Source organism: Moschus berezovskii, chromosome 8, assembly GCF_049115385.1.
Source record: "Moschus berezovskii isolate FMDL1 chromosome 8, NW_MosBer_1.0, whole genome shotgun sequence".
In the NCBI taxonomy this organism is placed as follows: domain Eukaryota; kingdom Metazoa; phylum Chordata; class Mammalia; order Artiodactyla; family Moschidae; genus Moschus; species Moschus berezovskii.
Genome location: NC_142467.1, coordinates 58,172,231 through 58,191,677, shown reverse-complemented (window position 1 = coordinate 58,191,677; position 19,447 = coordinate 58,172,231). Strand labels below are relative to the sequence as shown.

The 19,447-nt window shown below is 44.8% G+C and overlaps 1 protein-coding gene across 1 annotated transcript in view; it reads left to right on the top strand.

The window, feature by feature from the left end:
• The first annotated feature begins 634 nt into the window (after nt 1-634).
• Nucleotides 635-19,447, top strand: part of ARHGAP26 (Rho GTPase activating protein 26) — a 563,256-nt gene continuing 544,443 nt past the window's right edge. The window contains exon 1 of the mRNA XM_088838588.1: nt 635-751. The gene's annotated coding sequence lies outside the window, so the exon portion shown is untranslated. The remainder of the gene's footprint in view (nt 752-19,447) is intronic.

The window sequence follows — 19,447 nt, the reverse complement described above, 5'->3', positions numbered from 1 at the left end:
ATTTGAATGAGACTTCAGCTTTATCATAAACTACAAATGAAGTCATCTGGTCCCCCTGAGAAGCATACCACCTGGACAAGCAAGTCTGACCACAAGTTCTGCAGTTGAATTAGCCGTAATTGGGTGCTGAGGCTGCTGATTTTCCCCAGTGCACATGTCTGCATGCAGGCGTATCTAGCATTCCCGAAGGTTGCATCATTCCCTCCAGGTGCGGCTAGCCCCTCTGACAGAGCATGTTCTCCTGGGCAGTTGCAGCAACCTGGCATCTGTCATGGAAGAGCCCAACTAGTGCCCATATGCAGCTGTTCAGGATGTGTGCCAGCCTTGCTGACTCTGGATGATGGGTGGATGCAGCTATCGCCGCTATCTCCCTTGCTTCTGAATACAGTGGAGCGGCCAGTCTTCCAGTCAGGTGGGTGACTCTAAGTGGCCACTTTCACCTTGGGGATTTCCATGAGACCCAGGAAAAGAGAGAAAAGATCTGTAAAATGGTTACACTTGTACTTTTCATTTCCGTAGTCATTTTTGTTAAAGATCTCAACGACTGGGGTACATCGGAGTTTCTCTTCAGAGATTCTATGCTGACAAGTATTGTACCGTGATTTTCAGGTGGTGTTGGGGGCCCGAACACCAGAGGAAGGGATCTCAAAGATGAAAGTCTGTCTGCTTTTTTCTGAATGAAGTACTTCCTGTGGCAATGGATCCCCAACTTAGAGCGAGCTGGATTCCTCTGTGGAGAACACACAGCACTGTAAGTTCTGAATTGGTAGCTGAGTGACCAGACCCAGACACTGGGATCATTAACAGGGTCCTTAGGAGGTGTTTCTCACAGTGCAGTCCATAGGCTGCCTACACTGTCTCCTGGGTACTTGTTGAAAAATACAGATTCCTGTTCCCACCCCAGACTCACTAAATAGACTGCGTACGATGGTTTCCTGTTTAACAGGTGACTTTAATCACAGATCTCTCAGCAATTTGAACACATTTACATGGAAAACTGCTGCGTAAAAGATGCTAATGTACCAGGACACTCAGGAAGCCAATGCTTTACAACAGTTAAGTTTGAATTTCTGTCCCATAGACCCCGATTTTTTTCCCGATTCAACTAGACTCCCCTCAGCAACTGAGGGGAAGTGTTGATCAACAGAGCACAAAGAAGCAGAGAAAGAAAAGTGATATAATCTGAGGCCACATTGAGTCTAAGGCCAAGAAATTACGATGGAAAAACACCACAGCTTCTCACCTGGTCTGTGACAAAGCTTTGGGGGGTGAAGAGGAGTGTGTGAGAACCTGCAGAAAACTATCCACATCACCTAGTTTTATTATTTTTACTTTGCTTTATTTTTGTTTTTTAATTTGATTGGAGCATAGTTGATTTACAGTGTTGTGTTAGCTTCAGGTGTACAGCAGAGTGGTTCAGGACACATACACTCGTTCTGTTTTAGATTCTTTTCTCATGTAGGTCACCACAGAACACGCAGTAGAGGTCCTTGCGCTATACAGTAGATCCTTGCTGGTTATCTGTCTTATATAAAGTAGAGTGTGTGCATTCATCCCAAGTTCCTGATTTATCCCTCACCCCCTCATTTCCCCTTTGGTAACAATAAGGTTGTTTTCAATATCTGTTGAATCTGTTTGTTTGTAAATAAGTTCATTTGTATCATTTTTAAAAATCAGATTCCACATCTGAGTGATACATTTGTCTTCTCTGACTTCACTTAATATGGTGAACTCTAGGTCCATCCACGTTGCTACGAATGGCGTTATTTCTTTCTTTTTAATGGCTGGGTAATATTCCATTGTATGTATGGACCACGTCATCTTTATCCGTTCCTATGTCAGTGAACGTTTAGATTGCTTCCATGTCTTGGCTATTGTAAACAGTGCTGCTATGAATATTGGGGTGCATGTATCTTTGTGGACTATGGCTTTCTCTGGTTATATGCCCAGGAGTGGGATTGCTAGATCATATGGTAGCCCTATTTTTAATTTTTATTTTATTTTATTTTTTAAGGAACTTCCATACTATTCTCCATAGTGGTTTTGCCAATTTACATTCCCACCAACAGTGTAGAAGGGTTCCCTTTTCTCCACACCCTCTCCAGCACTTATCATTTATGAACTTTTTGATGATGGCCATTCTAACTGGTGTGAAAACTACTCATTTCTTTGATGAAGGGGCTCATGGTAGTTTGCAGCCTCCTCTGGGATAAGAAGCTGCTGCTTTCAGACCTGAGTGGCTTTTACCTCTGCCACAGGCTGGGGGCAGGACTGTGTGAACAGAGCAATTGGGAACTTGGATACCAGAGGTCAGCGCACCGTCCCTCGCCTTAGCCTGCAAGGTCCAGTCCCCAGGGAACAGAGGGGCACAGGCCAAGTGTCTGTGCAGTGGTTGGGGAACCTTTACCCCTGTGTTCCCCATCCCTGCGGTCAGCGTGAGCCCTATGAGTGTGACAGCCAGTGCGGGGTGCTCTCTAGGAACCCAGTCGACCAGACAGTGTTCGCCTGTCCCCATGTTTCCTGGCACCTAGACAGTTAACTCAGAAATTGCCCTTACGCCCTTTAGGGGTGGGTAGATTTAAGGGCTCTCCTTTCACCTTTAGCCTGACATCTCATAAGCTGAGAAGATGCACTTTTCTACCCCAAAGTGCAGTTTTTCTGCACTCTGACCATCAGGCCTTCAAAAGGGCCTCTTTTCATCTGCTGAAGCTGATGGCCCCTGGGAGAATTCACTGAACTTCAGAAGAATTCCCCCAGAAATTCCTGTGACCAGGGGACGCCATGTCCAGAAATTTGGACTGGGACCACTCCAGTGTCCTTTCCCATTCCCAAGACAGCCAGAGATCAAACAGCCACCCCAGAAGGCCAGAAACTGGAGAAATATTTTAAATGTGTTCTCAAGTTCATTGCGTTATACTCAATGCCATTTCTGAAACTAAGGCAGCTTGCCAATGCACACAATATATCTCAGTAAAAGAAATAAAAGCAAAGGGAAAACAGGATGGGAAACAGACAAAACCAGGTTCTTGCATATGTGCTTGAGTACCCTTAGTAAAGACAGCACACAGATGGGTTCCGAGCTTTCTAACAAGAGAAGTGATCAGTCTTGAAGGTGGCTCAAACATCCTTAATTCCTTTACCCTTTCTTTTGTTAAAAGATCCTCTGGAGGAGGGCATGGCAACCCACTCCAGTATTCTTGCCTGGAGAATCCCTATGGACCGAGAAGCCTGGCAGGCTACAGTCCATGAGGTCGCAAAGAGTTGGACACGACTGAGCGATTAAGCACAGCACACAGCATACACTTTACTGAACTTCTCTACACCAGGCACTGTTGCTGGCACTGAAGATAGAGCCATATGAACAAAATTAAGCCCCAGTGTTCAAGGAGCTTACTTGCCAGTTGAGAGAACTAAACAATATTCAAGGAAACAATGAAACATATGATAATATATCAGGTGCTGCTGCTGCTGCTAAGTTGCTTCAGTCGTGTCCAACTCTGTGCAACCGCATAGATAGCAGCTCACCAGGCTCCCCTGTCCCTGGGATTCTCCAGGCAAGAACACTGGAGTGGTTGCCATTTCCTTCTCCAATGCATGAAAGTGAAAAGTGAAAGTGAAGTCGCTCAGTCGTGTGCGACTCTTAAGACTCTTAGCAACCCCATGGACTGCAGCCTACCAGGCTCATCCGTCCGTGGGATTTTCCAGGCAAGAGTACTGGATATCAGGTGCTGCTAAGTGCTAAAACAAAAATGAAACTATGTAATGAGGTCTAGTTAGAGGGAACAGTTAGGAAGGTCCTCTTTATGAGTGATGTTTGAGTGTTAACCTGAAGAGTGAGGAAGAAAGTCACACAGATGTTAGGGGAGAAGGTCTGGGGCAGAGAGAGCAGCGTATGCAAAGGCCGTGAAAGGACAGTGGTGTATCTGAGGAACTTCTGAGCCATCAGTGGGGCTGGAGCACAGTGAGGGGGAGGAGTAGGACTTCCTGGGTGCCCTGGGGAGTGGTGCGGCCTGGCAGCCCTGGGAGGTGATGAAAGCAGAAGGAGAATGGGACGTTCTAGGCCACATGAGGCCTGAGACTCTTACTCTGAGTGAAATGGGCAGCACACGAGTGTTGAGCAGAGAACTGGTATGATTCTAAAAGATCTCTTGTGCTGCTGTGTTAAAAATGGGTGGCAGAGGGATGTTTTGCGAGTTAGCTAGGACTGCCATAATAAAATACCACAGACTAGGTTGCTTAAGCCAGTGATCCCCCAACCTTTTTGGCACCAGGGACCAGTCTCATGGAAAACAATTGTTCTATTGACCAGGATGGGGAGGGGGAGCGGGGAGGGAGGGGAATGGTTGGTCTCGGAATGATTCAAGCACATCACATATATTGTGCACTTTATTTCTATTACTATTACATCAGCCCTCACCTGATGGATCATCAGACATTAGATCCTGGAGGTTGGGGACCCCTAACTTAAGCAACAGAAATGTATTTCTCTGGTTCTGGAGGCAAGTCCAAGATCAAGATGTTGGCAGGTGTAATTTCTGCAGGGACCTCCCTCCTTGGGGTGCAGACCGCCCTCTCCATGCATCCTCCTGTGATTTTCCTCTGTTCTTGTGTATCCCTGGTGTCTCTCTGTGGGTCCCCGTTTCCTTCTCTTGTAAGGACATGGGTCAGATTGGATTAGGGCCCACCCTCATGTCCTCATTTGAATTTAATCATCTCTTTCAGGGGCCTGTCTCCAAATATAGCCCCATGCTGAGGCACTAGGGGGCTTAGAGCTTCAACTCATGAATCTGAAGGGAACACAGTTCAGCTCATACTGGAACAAGGGTAGAATTGGGAAGACTGCTTAAGGGGCTAGCAAGAGATGATGGTACCTTGGACCAGAGTGATAGATGTGAAAGTGGAGTAGTTAGATTCTACAAGTATCTTAAAGGTAGAATAGGGTTCATTGATGTATTGAATGGAGGGTATAAAGAAGGACAAGAGACAAGAGTCACGGATTGCTCCAAATTTGTTGGCCTGGGCAGCTGGAAGCAAGAGGTTGACATTTACTGAGTTGGAGAAAACTCTAGGAGGATCAAATTTGGGGAGATGCTGAGAGTTCAATTTGGGATATGTTAAGTCTGAGGTTCCTGTTAAGTATCCAGGCAGAAATGTCAAGTACTCAGTAGGACACACCAGTCTGGAGTTTAGGGGAGAGGTGAGGGTTTCTCTGGTTTAGGGGAGACACCTGAGGTTCTATGGTTTCTTTCTTTTTTATATTAATAACAGCTTTATTGAGAGCTAATTCACATACTGTAAAATTCACCTTTCTAAAGTGTGTAGTTTGGAGGATTTTAATGTATTCACGTGACTGTATAACCATCAGCACTATCTAATTTCAGGAAATTTCATCACCCCCAAAAGAAACCCCATACCCGTTAGCAGTCACTCCACTGTCCCCTCAAGCCCTTGGCAATCAGTGATCTACTTCCTCTCTCTACAGATTTGCCTGTTCTGGACATGTCACAAAAATGGAATCATATAATATGTGACCTTTTGTGTCTGGCTTCTTTCACTGAACGTAATGTTTTCACAGTACATCCATCAGAGTCAGTACTTGATTATTATGGCTTAATAATATTCCTGTGTATGTATATGCCATAATTTGTTTATCCCTTTATCAATTAATAGATAATTGGATTGTTTCCACTTTTTAGCTATTATGAATAATGCTACTATGAACATTCATGTACAAGTTTTTGTGTGAACATGTTTTCAGTTCTCTTGAGTATTTACTTAGGAGTAGAATGCTAGGTCATAGGGTAACTCTATGTTTAATTTTTTAAGGAACATTAAAACTTTTTTCTGAAGCAGCTAAACCATTTAGCCATTTTACATTCCTACCAACAATGTATGAGGATTCCAGCGTCTCCAGATAATAATCCTTGTTGTTGTCTGTCTTTTTGACAGACATGTGGTCATGAAGTGGTATCTCCTTGAGTTTTGATTTGCATTTCCCAGAAGATTAATGATGCTGAGCTTTTGTAATGTGCTTATTGACCACTTGTGTATCATCTTTAAAAATATATCTATTCAAATTTCCTGCCCATTTTTAATTGGGTTATTTGTCCTTTTATTTTTGGGTTTTGAGAGTTCCTTGTATAATTTGGATAGAAGTCTGTCTCTGAAATATGATTTATAAATATTATTCTCTATTCTGTGGGTTGTCTTTTCCTTTCTTGATTATGTTCTTTGAAGGATAAAGTTTTTAATTTTGATGAACTAGCATATGCATTTGAGAGTCATCACCTTATAGTTGCTATTTTAAGCCACAAGACTCCATGATATCCTCCAGGAAGTTAGTTTAATAAGGAATAGAAGTATCCAAGGACTTGACCATCATTCACAGGTCCAAGATGTGAGAAGACACCAGCAGAGGAGACTAAGAAGGACGCCGCTTCTACTTTCTCTCTTCTCTCAGTTTTGGAGTGTTCATTACTTTCCAAGGTGACAAGAGAAAATTTAGAATCATTGCTCATTAATTAGGCAGTGCCTCAATTCTCTCCTTCAAGGCCATGCAAACCCCAGGGGCCTCTCCCATTCCAATGAGGAGTCTTTTTCTTTCGTGACACTTATCAGATGATCTGATGGACTGAGCTCATAAATCTCTATATATTCTTACCTCTTATTACTTTTGCTTTCACACAAAATGGGTGTCCACATGCATCACTTACAGCTACACCTATTGAGAAGATTTTCTATCTCCGTCTCATCCATTAAAGGCCACCCTTGAATATGGCTATATGGCAGCCACCATCAGACAATGGCAACCCAATCCAGTACTCTTGCCTGGAAAAACCCATGGACGGAGGAGCCTGGTAGGCTACAGTCCATGGGGTCGCTAAGAGTCGGACACGACTTCACTTTCACTTTTCATTTTCATGCATTGGAGAAGGAAATGACAATCCACTCCAGTATTCTTGCCTGGAGAATCCCAGGGAAGGGGGAGCCTGGTGGGCTGCCATCTATGGGGTTGCACAGAGTCGGACATGACTGAAGTGACTAAGCAGGAGCAGCAGCAATAGCAGCATCCATTTTTGCCTTGCACCTGGCAGCCAGGCCAACTCATCTGTAAAGCCAGCAAGGCTTCTTCCTCTGCTTGTAGCTGGTCTTAAGAACCCCAACATGGCATTGGTGCAAGCTGGGGAAGGGATGTTTGTGCAACTGCAGTAAGTGACCTGGGAGTCTGGACTGTCCATCCATGGTCCCAGACACACCATTTTCAACTCAGCATTGCACTGTTGCTGGGCCCACCCAACTCTGTGACTCGGTGGGTCTGACAGACATCAGCTCATAATAGGCAGTTATAGACTGTCTCTACTGGTACCAAGCAACACAGCATGAGCTGTTTCTCCAAAGATGTGTGCTTGTCTGCTGTAAATTGCTTGACCCTGCTTTAGAATCCTAGATTCTTGATTCATCATGATTCTTCCACTGGGTCTGTCAGCAATTTTCCATTTACTTTAGAGGGGATGTTCTGATATACATCTGACCACTGGACACCTAAAAACTTCACAGTGGCTTTGGCTGGTCATTGAATCTTCACAGCATTCATGTCTTACCCTGTATAGTGCACTTGTCTTACTAAGGTCTCCACCGTTCTGCTCATCTTGCTCTTGCTCTTCCTATCTGACCAGTCTGATGCCATCAAATGTTCCATGGAATGTTCAGGTGGATCAGATCTCAGTGGACTGTACTATTACAGAATGTGAGAGAGTTAAAAGAGAAGAGAAACAAAAATAAATAAAAGTCAGTTTCACAATAACGTGAACTGTTTCTCATCTTCTTTCTTAACCAAAATAGAAAAGGCATTTACCAAATCCAGAGCCACATACCATGTACTTTCAGTTCAGTTCAGTTCAGTTCAGTCACTCAGTTGTGTCTGACTCTTTGCGACCCCATGAATCACAGCACGCCAGGCCTTCCTGTCCATCACCAACTACCGGAGTTCACTCAAACCCATGTCCGTAGAGTCGGTGATGCCATTCAGCCATCTCATTCTCTGTCGTCCCCTTCTCCTCCTGCCCCCAATCCCTCCCAGCATCAGAGTCTTTTCCAGTGAGTCAACTCTTACTTTAGGCCTTATTAATCTTCTAGAGCAAAAATACCCCATCCAGCACTGCGGCTGCAATCAGAGCCACTAATTGATTGAATTGTAATAGTCTTCAGTCATTCTCCAGATCCATTTGCTCTCTGCTGGATTCTAACTGACAAATTAAGTGAAGATACAAGAGGACCCACCATCCCTGTCCTTTAAGCTTTTCATGGTGATATTAATTTTTTCCATCCCTCCAGGATATAGTATTTTTTATTTACATTCTTGGCCAGGAAGGAGGGGGCACCTTCCGAGATTTCCATTTGACCTTCTCCACTGTGATAGATCCTATGCCAAAGGCCAAGGACCAATACAGGTGTTATACCAACTGCTGAACTTATCAATCCCAATGTTACACTCAGGGATGGTGGAAATGATCACTCGGTGGTTTCACAAGCCACGATGAGCTAGATGTTAGCCATGATTTCATTTATAACCTGATCCCTACAAGCCCCTGCTCTCAGGCAGACCATGATAATGATTTGTGTCTCTGGCTATCAATGTCACCTCAAATCTGCCCAAGGGTCTCTTCGATATTGGGATATTCCCATTTTCTTAGTGTTCAGTAACCCGAGTAATGCTCTAGTGCATACTTGCCATGGAGTTGCTAGGTCATTTCTGTTAAGGACCCATCTGCCTCTTCAATAAACAGATTCTGGATCTGAAAGCTGACCTGATCCAGAAACTGAGTGAGGGACCATGACTCTTTATGGGAGGGAATGCCTTGCTCTATCAGCAGTCTCCACAACCCCCTGCAGGTCAGTCTTCCTTGGCTGCCCCTCCAGATTTGACAGTTGTTACTGTGAAGGCCAGCAGAGCTGGCTTCTGATGATTGACATTTGGCTTATGATTCTTGAGAATGAGGAGTCATCCCTATGGATACTAGCAAGCCTAGCTCTGTCACTAGCCCTCTGGCCTGCAGAGGAAAGCCGCCACTAAACTTCTTACTGACACGTAAGTTAATAGAGTCCTGATGGTCTTAGTTAATAATGTGTCCCCTGGACTCTCTCATGGAATAGGGTCCTGTGATCCCCTGGCCGCACGTAAGGGATCCACTCCAGCATTTAGCTTCTTCATTCCTCCCTCGCCTGTCTTTGAGAGAAAATCAGGCATTTCCCCTTTGTCCTTCATGGCTCATCACTGTTGGATTGGAGCTATTGGATTTCTTGTCTATTGGATTTCTTGTCTATTACCTAGAACAAATCCCCTAAAATTTGGTGGTTTCAAACAACAAACATACATTATTTCACGGCTGTTGTGGGTCAGGTCAGAAGTGGTTTAGCTGACGGTTCTGGCTTAGGGACTGTCATAAGATTGCAGTCAAGGCATCAGCCAGGTACACATCATCTGAAGCCGTGGTTGGACTGGAGGGGTAGCTTCCAAGAAGGCTTCCTCACCTGGCTGGCAGTTGGTCCTGGCTGGGATGCCTCAGTCCTCTTCCATGTGACCTTGCATCCTCCAGGGCTTCTCTTCCCCAAGTGACTTCTCTAGTCTGGATTTCTTTACATGGTGGCTGGACTGTGAGAGAAAAAGAAAGTGTGCATTCAAAAAAAGAAAAAGAATCCCGGAAACAGAAAGAGAGAACCCGAAGGCGAGAGAGAGAGCCCAGAACTTAAGCGAGCCTAATCATGGCAGCGCCATCTCATCACTTCTGCTGTGTTCTTCTTCATAGAAGGAAGTCATGTCCAGCCTACAGTCAGTGGGAAGGGATCACACATGGGCATGAGTACCAGGAAGGCCATCTTGGAGACTGCCTACGTAGCTACCATAGCAGCAAATTGGCCTTGGACCCTGGGACAGGGTATTAACTTCCATGTATGAAGAAAATCCCTCCAAGTCAAAGTATTTTGAGTAGTGTATTCTTACCCTTTGATCAAGAACCGTCAAAGCGAATCCCTAAGGTCTTCAGCTCCTGCTGACACATGTTTAGCTAATTGTTATAGCTCTCATTGTATGGGCCCTTTCCTCCCTTGCCAGGCCTAGCACATGCTGGAATTTAACCCTTACTAGTGGAAGGTGCGGAGAGGGTAACGGCACCCCACTCTAGTACTCTTGCCTGGAAAATTCCATGGATGGAGAAGCCTGGTAGGCTGCAGTCCATGGGGTGGCGAAGAGTCAGACTTGACTGAGTGACTTCACTTTCGCTTTTCACTTTCACGCATTGGAGAAGGAAATGGCAACCCACTCCAGTGTTCTTGCCTGGAGAATCCCAGGGACGGGGGAGCCTGGTGGGCTGCCGTCTATGGGGCTGCACAGAGTCGGACACGACTGAAGCGACTTAGCAGCAGCAGTGGAAGGTGAGAGCAGTTCTCAAGAGGGCTTGTCAGAGGAGAAACCTGTGCAGGACCATCCCGCACGGGCAAGTGCTCTTACAAGAAAGAGGTGGGCTACCTCTATGGAGGCCTCCCGGGGAAGCGGGGTGTTGCCATGGATATGAAGAAGCCTGGAGCATCTGTCCAGATGTCCCCATTCCACATTTCAGGGACCAGATTTTCCAGCCAGGGTTTGACCTTAGCACAATAGCCGGTCTAGGCTGAGTTTTTGAATGCCTCTGCAACTCTGAAACTCAAACAATCAAGTCCTTTTCAGTTCCTCAGCTCTGTTAGGTTTTCTACTGTAGGAAATAAGGGCCTTTTTGTAAACTACCAAATAAATCCTATGGCTCTCACACTTAGTCTTTAACTGTTTGTTTAACTATTTGTTAATGACCTTCGGTTCCTCCTCCCTGGCTGGGCTTTAGGACAGCTTAGCAATAACCAGCTAATTCTGAGCTCTTTGTAGACATCATTCCAAACCTTTCCTCACCCCCAATATCATTCAAATTCCTCGACCTGACAGGCCACTGGATATCTCCCCGGGCCACCACCAGTGAAATATCAGCCATTAGGCCACCAGCTTGTGCCAAGGATTCTCTATGTCCCCATTCCACTCAGGATGATGTCCTCAGTCTTCCTGGTGGTAAACAAGGCCGGTCTCAAGCCTCACCTTTCTTCCTGCCTTCTCCAACTGTTCCTGTGCTAGTTTGGATTCTCTGAGAAGCAGATGCCACGAAGTGATGAAGTGGGAGAGACTATTTGCGGAAAAGGGAGGGAGCAGAATTGGACAGGGAGAGTCTTCAGACCGTTCTGCTGTTCTGATAGCTGTTTAAGGAGACCTTGGGAAGGATGATTGAGAAAGAGACTCAGACCACAATGTGGTTCTAAGAAAGCTTCAGTCAGACAATGAAGAGTGCTTCAACTGGAGTTAGAGGAGTCATATGCTCAGAGCTCATCATTCTCAGTCATTGCTGGGAGCAGCTCTGGAAAGTACCTGGGCACCAACCCCGAAGGATTCAGAGGGGCTGTCAATCCTCGAAGGATTCAGAGGGGCCACACTTCCCCAGCTTCTGGAAGCAGCAGGAGGACTGAGAAGCCTCGTTTTGCTTGTTTTAATTTCTATTGAAATGTAGCTAATTTACAGTGTCTTTTAGTTTTAGGTATACAGCAAATGAATCAATTATATATATATGGACCTATGTCCACTTTTTTAGATTCTTTTCTCATATAGGCCATTACTGAGTAGTGAGTAGAGTTCCCTGTGCTGTGCGGTAGGATATTGAACAGACTTTTGATAGCCTCCAGTCCGCAAGTGTGCTGACTATTGAGACTCCAGTTTACACAGCTTGTTAACCTGGTGAGAAGATGTAATGACCCTGAACCTCTAAGTATCTGAATTTGAGGCCACTTCTGTTCTAGAAGCTCAGGGCCTCCTGGACTGCCCCCACCTCCACTCACTGGCCCTGGGTGCATACCTGGTCTCAGGGGTAAAAAACTGGTTGTGTGTGGAATTGTGGAGAGTCAGGCAGAGACAGTGAGGCACATTTGGAGACAGTGAGACATCCTTGCGTCTTCGCTAGGATTTACTGGTCAGGCACAGAAAAGCTGGGATAGGGAAGCCATTTCAACAGCCAAGTGTGTTCCTCAGTCTGTAGCCAGAGACTTGTGTTGTGATGTGATGGGTCCCAGCTGTTTGCTGCACTGCCTTTGTGCCTGAACTGCCACCATTGGAGTCATTCCTTTGTCCAAAACATGATCTTCTCCAGGTTCCTCTTTTTAAATGATATTCCGTATCCTCATCCCCATCCTTCTCTCACTTCCCAAAAAGGAAGTGATTAAATCTCAAATGCTCCCATATGAACTCATTTTCCTGGGCCTTTCCTCAGTCCAGGAAAAACCCTGGCAGTAGGGCTGCACTGGAGGTACGGTGAGGGATGTGGTTAGGGCAGCAGATGGGAAGCCCCCATTTTTTTTTTAATGATATGCTGCATAATAGATTGCTGATCCTTGCTAGGAAGGTCAAGTGATTATATTTTATTTCTATGTGATATTTGCCCACTTCACCTATCTCCAAGTAGTCAAGGAAGAGATCTTTGTGTTTTTGAGGCAAGAAAACAGCCTTTAATATCATGCAGTGGGCGGGTGAGGAAAAGCTAAGATCAGGCAGTGTTTCTGTTGCCTTGGGTGCCTCCAGCAGGTGGTGAGGGAGCAGAGGACTCAGAGCTGCCTCACTCCACCTCAGAGTTTTTGTGTTGTAGCCTCTTCAGGGTGAAAATTATTCCAGCTCAAAGCTCTAGAGGAAAGTGATCCCCGCCCCCTTCCCTTACCCCACAGTCATATGGGATTGAACACCTCGTTCTAGCCTGGAGAGCAGATGCGGGGATTGTTCTCATCCACAGAAGGGCAGGCAGCCCTTGGTTGTTTCTGTAAGTAAGACAAAGAGCTGATGCAAAAAGGCCTAGCCCAGGGATTGGCTTTTGGTCAGGAGTTCTTCACAAACCTCACAGGTGAAGGTGGTAAGGGGACTGACCTCAAAGTGGAGCCACCTCTGCATGGTGAGAAGTAGGGAGCCCCATTCTCTGCCACATACCCTGGAGGGACCTGAAGCTTGCTGCCAAGCATCTCTTGGCTTCTAAATCTGTTGAATAGATAGATAGATAGGTAACTGATTGATAGATACATGATAGATTAAATAGATAATAGAAAATTATAGATAATACTGGTGATAGATAATGATGACTAGATAATGATGGTAGATAAATAGATAAATAATGGATAACAATAGCACCTCTCTCATAGCCTTGTTTTGAGGGTTAAGGGGAGTAAGGGGCAAAAAGTGCCCAGGCCAGGCCTGCCATTCTAAAATCTTAATAATTGAAGGTTGCTGTAAATGTGGGTGTTTTATTAGTCAGTACTGGAGCAGCACATGGAGTGTTTTCCAGAACTCAGATGCATCTGAAATGTCCCAATATTTTCTTATTTTTTAAAAAAATCAAATGAAATCCAACTCTAAGCCATCAGATTTTCAGGAAACTTGGTCTCAGTTATTATTCTGGCATTATTATTCTCAGTTATTATTCCACAGCATGCCCAGATATGGGGGCGGGGGGGGCGGTTGCCTATAGGGGGCTAAGGGAACTAATGCACCTGAAGCCTGCTGACCCTGCACTTGTAGGCCTCTAGGGCACAGGATTTCCAAGCCAGGCTTCATGCCTGTCTTCCTGAGCCCACCATGAAGCTCTCCCCCCTCCACTATCCTGCAACTCTCAGGTCTCCACGTGACCCCAGGGAATGTCGCCAAGGCTTCATCATTCACCAACCTGCAGTCCTGCTCCTCCTCTCCCCATCAAAGTCAAGCTCCTCACCCTCCTGGCCCTCTGAGTCCCCTACTATCTGCTCTTCAGTTTGGTAAGATCTTCATAAAAGAGGAGGACAGGATGTCTTCAGGCAACTTCTGCATATAACTCCACATCACATGTTTCCCCGTGGCAGGGAGGTGGGGACAAGGGAAGGTTTAAAAGGGTGAAATGCACATTTATTTACTTAGTTATTCAAGAAATCCTGTCTGTGTCAGGTACCACTCTAGTCCCTGAGACTGATTTATGAACAAGTTCCCTCTCTCCAGAGGCTCACGTTCTAGTGTGGGGAGGAGGAGTCAGATGATAAGTACATAAACAAACATAAACGGTGATTTTGCCTGGTGGTGGTAATCTGCTAGAAAGCAATAGAATAGAGAATTGAGCAGGAGGATGAACATTTGGTTGGGTCATTGAGGAAGGCCTCTCTGGGAAGGTGATTCCTGAACTGAGCCTCACTTGCAAAGATGTGGTAGGGGCTTTCCAGAGAGAGGGAACAGCACTGCAGTGGAAACGTGCTTGGCCTGCTTGGGAATCATGAGCAAGATGACAGTGCAGAAGCAGTGGGAAGTCAGATGGTGACCTTTCAGGCCATGGCAGGAGAGTGGATTTGATTTGAAGTCCATTGGGAAGCCCTTAGAGCAGATTTGAAGCAGAGCAGTAACATAATCTGATTTATGATTTTAAAAGATAACTTTGGCTGCTGGGCAGAGAACAGTTTATATGGGGGCATAAGTGGGAATAGAAATCATAAAGAGACTGCCTCTGTGGTGCTGGGGAGACGAAGACTCCTGCAATAAGGCAGTGGAAACAGTGCTCTCTGGCCACTGGGGCTGCCTCAGTGTTTTGATATTACACCTGAAGCAGCCTGGCCTTCTTTTCCCCCTTCCAGTAGACATTTTAATTCTACTTCTTCTTATTTCCCTTTTTATTTAGGAACAAACACAAACAGTTTCCTACCAAGTTTTTTAATTTTTGGCCAAACTGTATAGCATGCAAGATCCTATTTCTTCAACTGGGGATCAAACCCATGTCCCTTTCATTGGAAGGCAGTCAACCATTGGACAGCTGGAAAAGCTATCCCTCCTGCCAAGTTATTTTAATTTTTAAATTTTAATTTATTTATTTTTGGCTGCTCTAAGTCTTTGTTGCTGCATGTGGGCTCTCTCTAATTGTGGCGAGCGGGTGCTACTCTCTAGTTGCAGCTTACGGTCTTAGCACGTGGGATCTTGCTGGACCAGGGATCAAACTTGTGTCCCCCTTATTGGCAGGCAGATTCTTAACCACTGGACCACCAGGGAAGTCTAAGTTGTTTAAAATGTTATCCTCTGTCACAGACAAATAAACTTGTGCTGATGGGTAGGCGTGTATTCTTACACTGGGCTCTTTCTCTCTTCCATCTTCCATTCCTGCTTGGTATTTCAGAGCCTTACTCATTCATTCCCCTCGTCTCTCTTCTTTTATTTTCTTACAAGGTATGGATTTGGTCAAATCTTGCTCCATTTCTATGTCAATCCTCTTTGTACTGTTAAAATATAAATGGAGTCATCTTAAAATTTTTAAGTTTATTTGAGCAAAAATCAATGCAGAGCAGGCAGAGCCCATCCAGAAGTGGTTATGAGTGCTCCTTTGACAGGGAGTGGGGAAAGACTTACATAGAGAAAATGTGGAAGCAAGGAAAAGAAGTTCTTTGATTGACTGTGGCTTAAAGGATAGTTGACTGTTTGTGATTGGTTGTCCTTAGGTTTTGATTTTGTAACCTTGAGGCACTTCCAGGCTTAGATTTTGGTTTGCATTCATATGCTGCCACACCATGGCATTAGAACCATCTCATTTTAATGACCTCCTTGTTTAATTAATTTAACAGTATGCTTTGATGTTCTACAGGGGGGCAGGACTTCAAAGGCAGTAATAAAGATTGTTACTACAATAAGAGTCAGTCCTACTTAGTTATAATCATATATTACTTAAGCACTTACTGTATGTCAGGCTGTGTGCGAGCTAAGTCACTTCAGTTATGTCCTACTCTTTGCGACCCTATGAACTGTAGCCTGTTAGGCTCCTCTATCCATGGGATTCTCCAGGCAGGAATACTGGAGTGGGTTGCCATGCCCTTCTCCAAGGCATCTTCCAGATCCAGGGATCAAACCTGAGTCTCCTGCACTGCAGGCAGATTCTTTACCATCTGAGCCACTAGAGAAGCCCCGGCAGGTTGCAGTCCATAGGGTAGCACACGTGTGTCAGGTACCAAGCTAAAAATTTATTTCGTATAATTTCTCACAGCAACTTGTGAAGTGGTTGTATTGTCCCCATTTTACAGAAAAAGAAAAGCTCTAGAAAACTAAGCACATTTCCCCAGGTCTCATGCCAGAGTAAGTGGTAGGGCCAGCATTCAGACTCAGGCTGTCTGATGCCAAAGTGCCCTCTTGATTAACCCCGTCACTCCTTCCTGCCTCGTGGTTGGTTGTTTTATGCTTGGCTAATGAACCTAGTTTGAAATTAGAAGAATGTGGAGCTATGTGAGCATACACTATAGTTCCCTTCTCTGCACCTAAGTGAAATAAACAACATGCAAATTCAAATTCTAATGCAAATTGGCATCTATTTGTTTTTCAAGTCAACTATTCAAGCATTTTCTGTACCAGTCAGTGGCTCTCTGGGTCAGACTAGGGCTTGATTGAATGTGATGTTGCTGTCAGTCTAGATTTGTGCTTCCACATGTGTGCAGGTCCCTAGAGGCTGCACAGCACTTAGATGCAGCCCAGCAACAGCTCCTGCCCACTCCACCTTCCCCCCAAGAGCACAGAGCTAGTGCAGCTGCTGAGCCTGTCTTAGCCTAATGACTCTGTTCATTTTCATGCCTGGCCATTGTTAATGACATTTGGCCATGACACACACACGAGCTCACACTAAATAGAATTAGGATGTACTGGAAAATGTGATTTCTGTATAGGAAGTTAAAAAAATCCAAAAATTGCCATCTGGATTTTGATTTTAAGTCTTCTTACACAATAAGGCTGCCTCTCAAGATGGCACATTTTGGGGTCTGCTTGTCAGCATCATTGCAGCTTACTTCCTCTCCATCCTTCCTGCTCCCAGCTGCTGAATCCAGCTCTACAGCTTGTGGGGCAGGAGATAGGTCAGCGTACACAGAATCCAAGGCTGTGCCCTCCTTGTTCTCTGACTGTGACAATGGATGGGCCAGGATTCTTCTCTGTCTCTTTTCTCAGGCTTCCATGAAGGCTTCTTTTCTATTCTTTGAAATCTTAATGAAACCATCCTCCAGCTAAATCTGGCCCTCATTCTCTGCATAGATAGCCCTTTACTTGTTTCATGTATTTTATGAAGGCTGTCAAAGCTTCCCCAAGGAAGACAAGTGAGGGGAGGGTAAACATAAATTCTCGCTAAAGGCTAACCACTGCTACTACCACTGGTAAAATCCCTGATTCAGTGTCCATGCTTTCTAAGTCTCTTATATTCTAGAAGAATGCTGGAAACAGAATAGATATTTATTAAATAGTGACCTAGCTGCAAGTTTCTGTGCCACTGCAGCGTTTCCCAAAGTTCATTCATTTACTCATTACTTTTGCATATTTTTGTATCATCTGTATAATTTTTTTGTCACTATTCTTCTTTAAATCCACAGGCCACTTTTGTTTTACCTGATTTATTTTAAAATTTATTTATTATATTATCTTCACAAATGGAAAGTCAGCATCTTATGCATTAAGTAAAAGGGAATTTAAACCTAATTTATTACTATTAAAGAAGAAATTTGAACTTCCCTGGTAGTACAGGAGATAAGAATCCGCCTGCCAGTACAGGGGATATGGATTCCATCCCTGGTCTGGGAGGATTCCACATGTCATGGAGAAGCTAAGCCTGTGTACCACAACTCCTGAGCCTGTGTACTGCAACTACTGAAGCCTGTGAGCCTAGAGCCTGTACTCCATAATAGGAGAAGCCACTGCAATGGGAAACCCATGCACTGCAATGAAGAGTAGCACCCACTCATGGCAACTAGAGAAAGCCTTACTGCTTTCTTGTTCTCTAGACACTTCTAACTGCCAAGATCTACACCTCTATGCTGAAGAGCCCCTCTGCCTCTGCCCTGTTCTGTGGGCTGTCAGGAAATTACATCCCTGAGAGTAGCCTTTACCAGTGACTGAAGGGAATTGGTATACGACTACCCTAGCTCTTTAACCCTCTGATGGGATACTTCTGAGGCATGCCTTTTGTACTATTTCCCAGAGTTTCTCTGGAGGGATAAGTTCCAGTCACTTGCTGTAGTTGCTGCCCGACACCTCTTGTTGGCTGCCTTCCTTCCCTCTATCACCTTTACCTGCATTTCTGCACCTCCCACATGAGCTGCTGCTGCTGCTGCTGCTAAGTCACTTCAGTCGTGTCCGACTCTGTGTGACCCCATAGACGGCAGCCCACCAGGCTCCCCCGTCCCTGGGATTCTCCAGGCAAGAACACTGGAGTGGGTTGCCATTTCCTTCTCCAATGTGTGAAAGTGAAAAGTGAAAGTGAAGTCGCTCAGTCATGTCTGACTCGTAGCGACCCACATGAGCTAGTTTCTCTCAAATCCAGGTCTTTTTCTAGGTGAACCCAAACTATATCAAGGGCTGCTTGTAAATCAGGAGTTGATGGTCAAGTTTGCACTCCCCAGTTGACATTTGCATGTTTGCTCTGCATGACTATGCACTGTTTATGAAAATTTATTAAATCATGAAAGTGAAGAAGTGTGACTATACTTCGACAAATATTTATCCAGGTAACATGTCTCTAGCCAAAGTAACAATTTGAAAATATTTCCCAGGAAAAAATATTTAACTACATCTGTCTACTTACTTAAGAAGACCCTGATGCTGGGAAAGATTGAGGGCAGGAGGCGAAGGGGATGACAGAGGATGAGATGGTTGGATGGCATCACAACTCAGTGGACATGGGTTGGGGTAGACTCCAGCAGTTGGTGATGGATTAGGTAGGCCTGGCGTGCTGCGGTTCATGCGATCACAAAGAGTCGGACACGACTGAGTGATTGAACTGAACTGAACTGAACATGGTTTCTAATAGCAATGGCTCTTTACAATAACACAAGTAAACATGAGACAAAAGTTTTATTTGGATAATGTCCTTCCATGAGGAAAGTCAATATCTAAATGCCTGGGTGCTATTCAGCAGAGAAATTAGTTATAACTGCAAATAATTACTTAAAGAGAATAGTTGAATGAGATGTTCATTAAATAGTAGAATCATCACAATAGTGACTATGGTTAATAATTTCAGAACTCTCATAATTTTATTACTTGTGCTCTCTTTTAATGGAACCCTCTCTATGAAAGCTGTACCAATGTCTCCTGCAAAAACTTACTCCAAGTGATGGAATAACAAGACAGCTTGGAATACAAGGTTATTCTGCTTTGTTGATCTAGATGTTCAGAGGATATTCCACTTTGGTCTTCAGAGATACCAATGTTACTGCAACCCCTTTGAAGGACTCTTATGTGCTTTCTTGACATTCAGCTATTGGTGGGGCTGATTAGCAATGGAGTACAATGGTCACCCCAAAATCTAGGTGTCCAGATTTCTAGGTGTTGAGAATATAGCAGTGAGCAATGCAGAATGAGTCCTGCTCT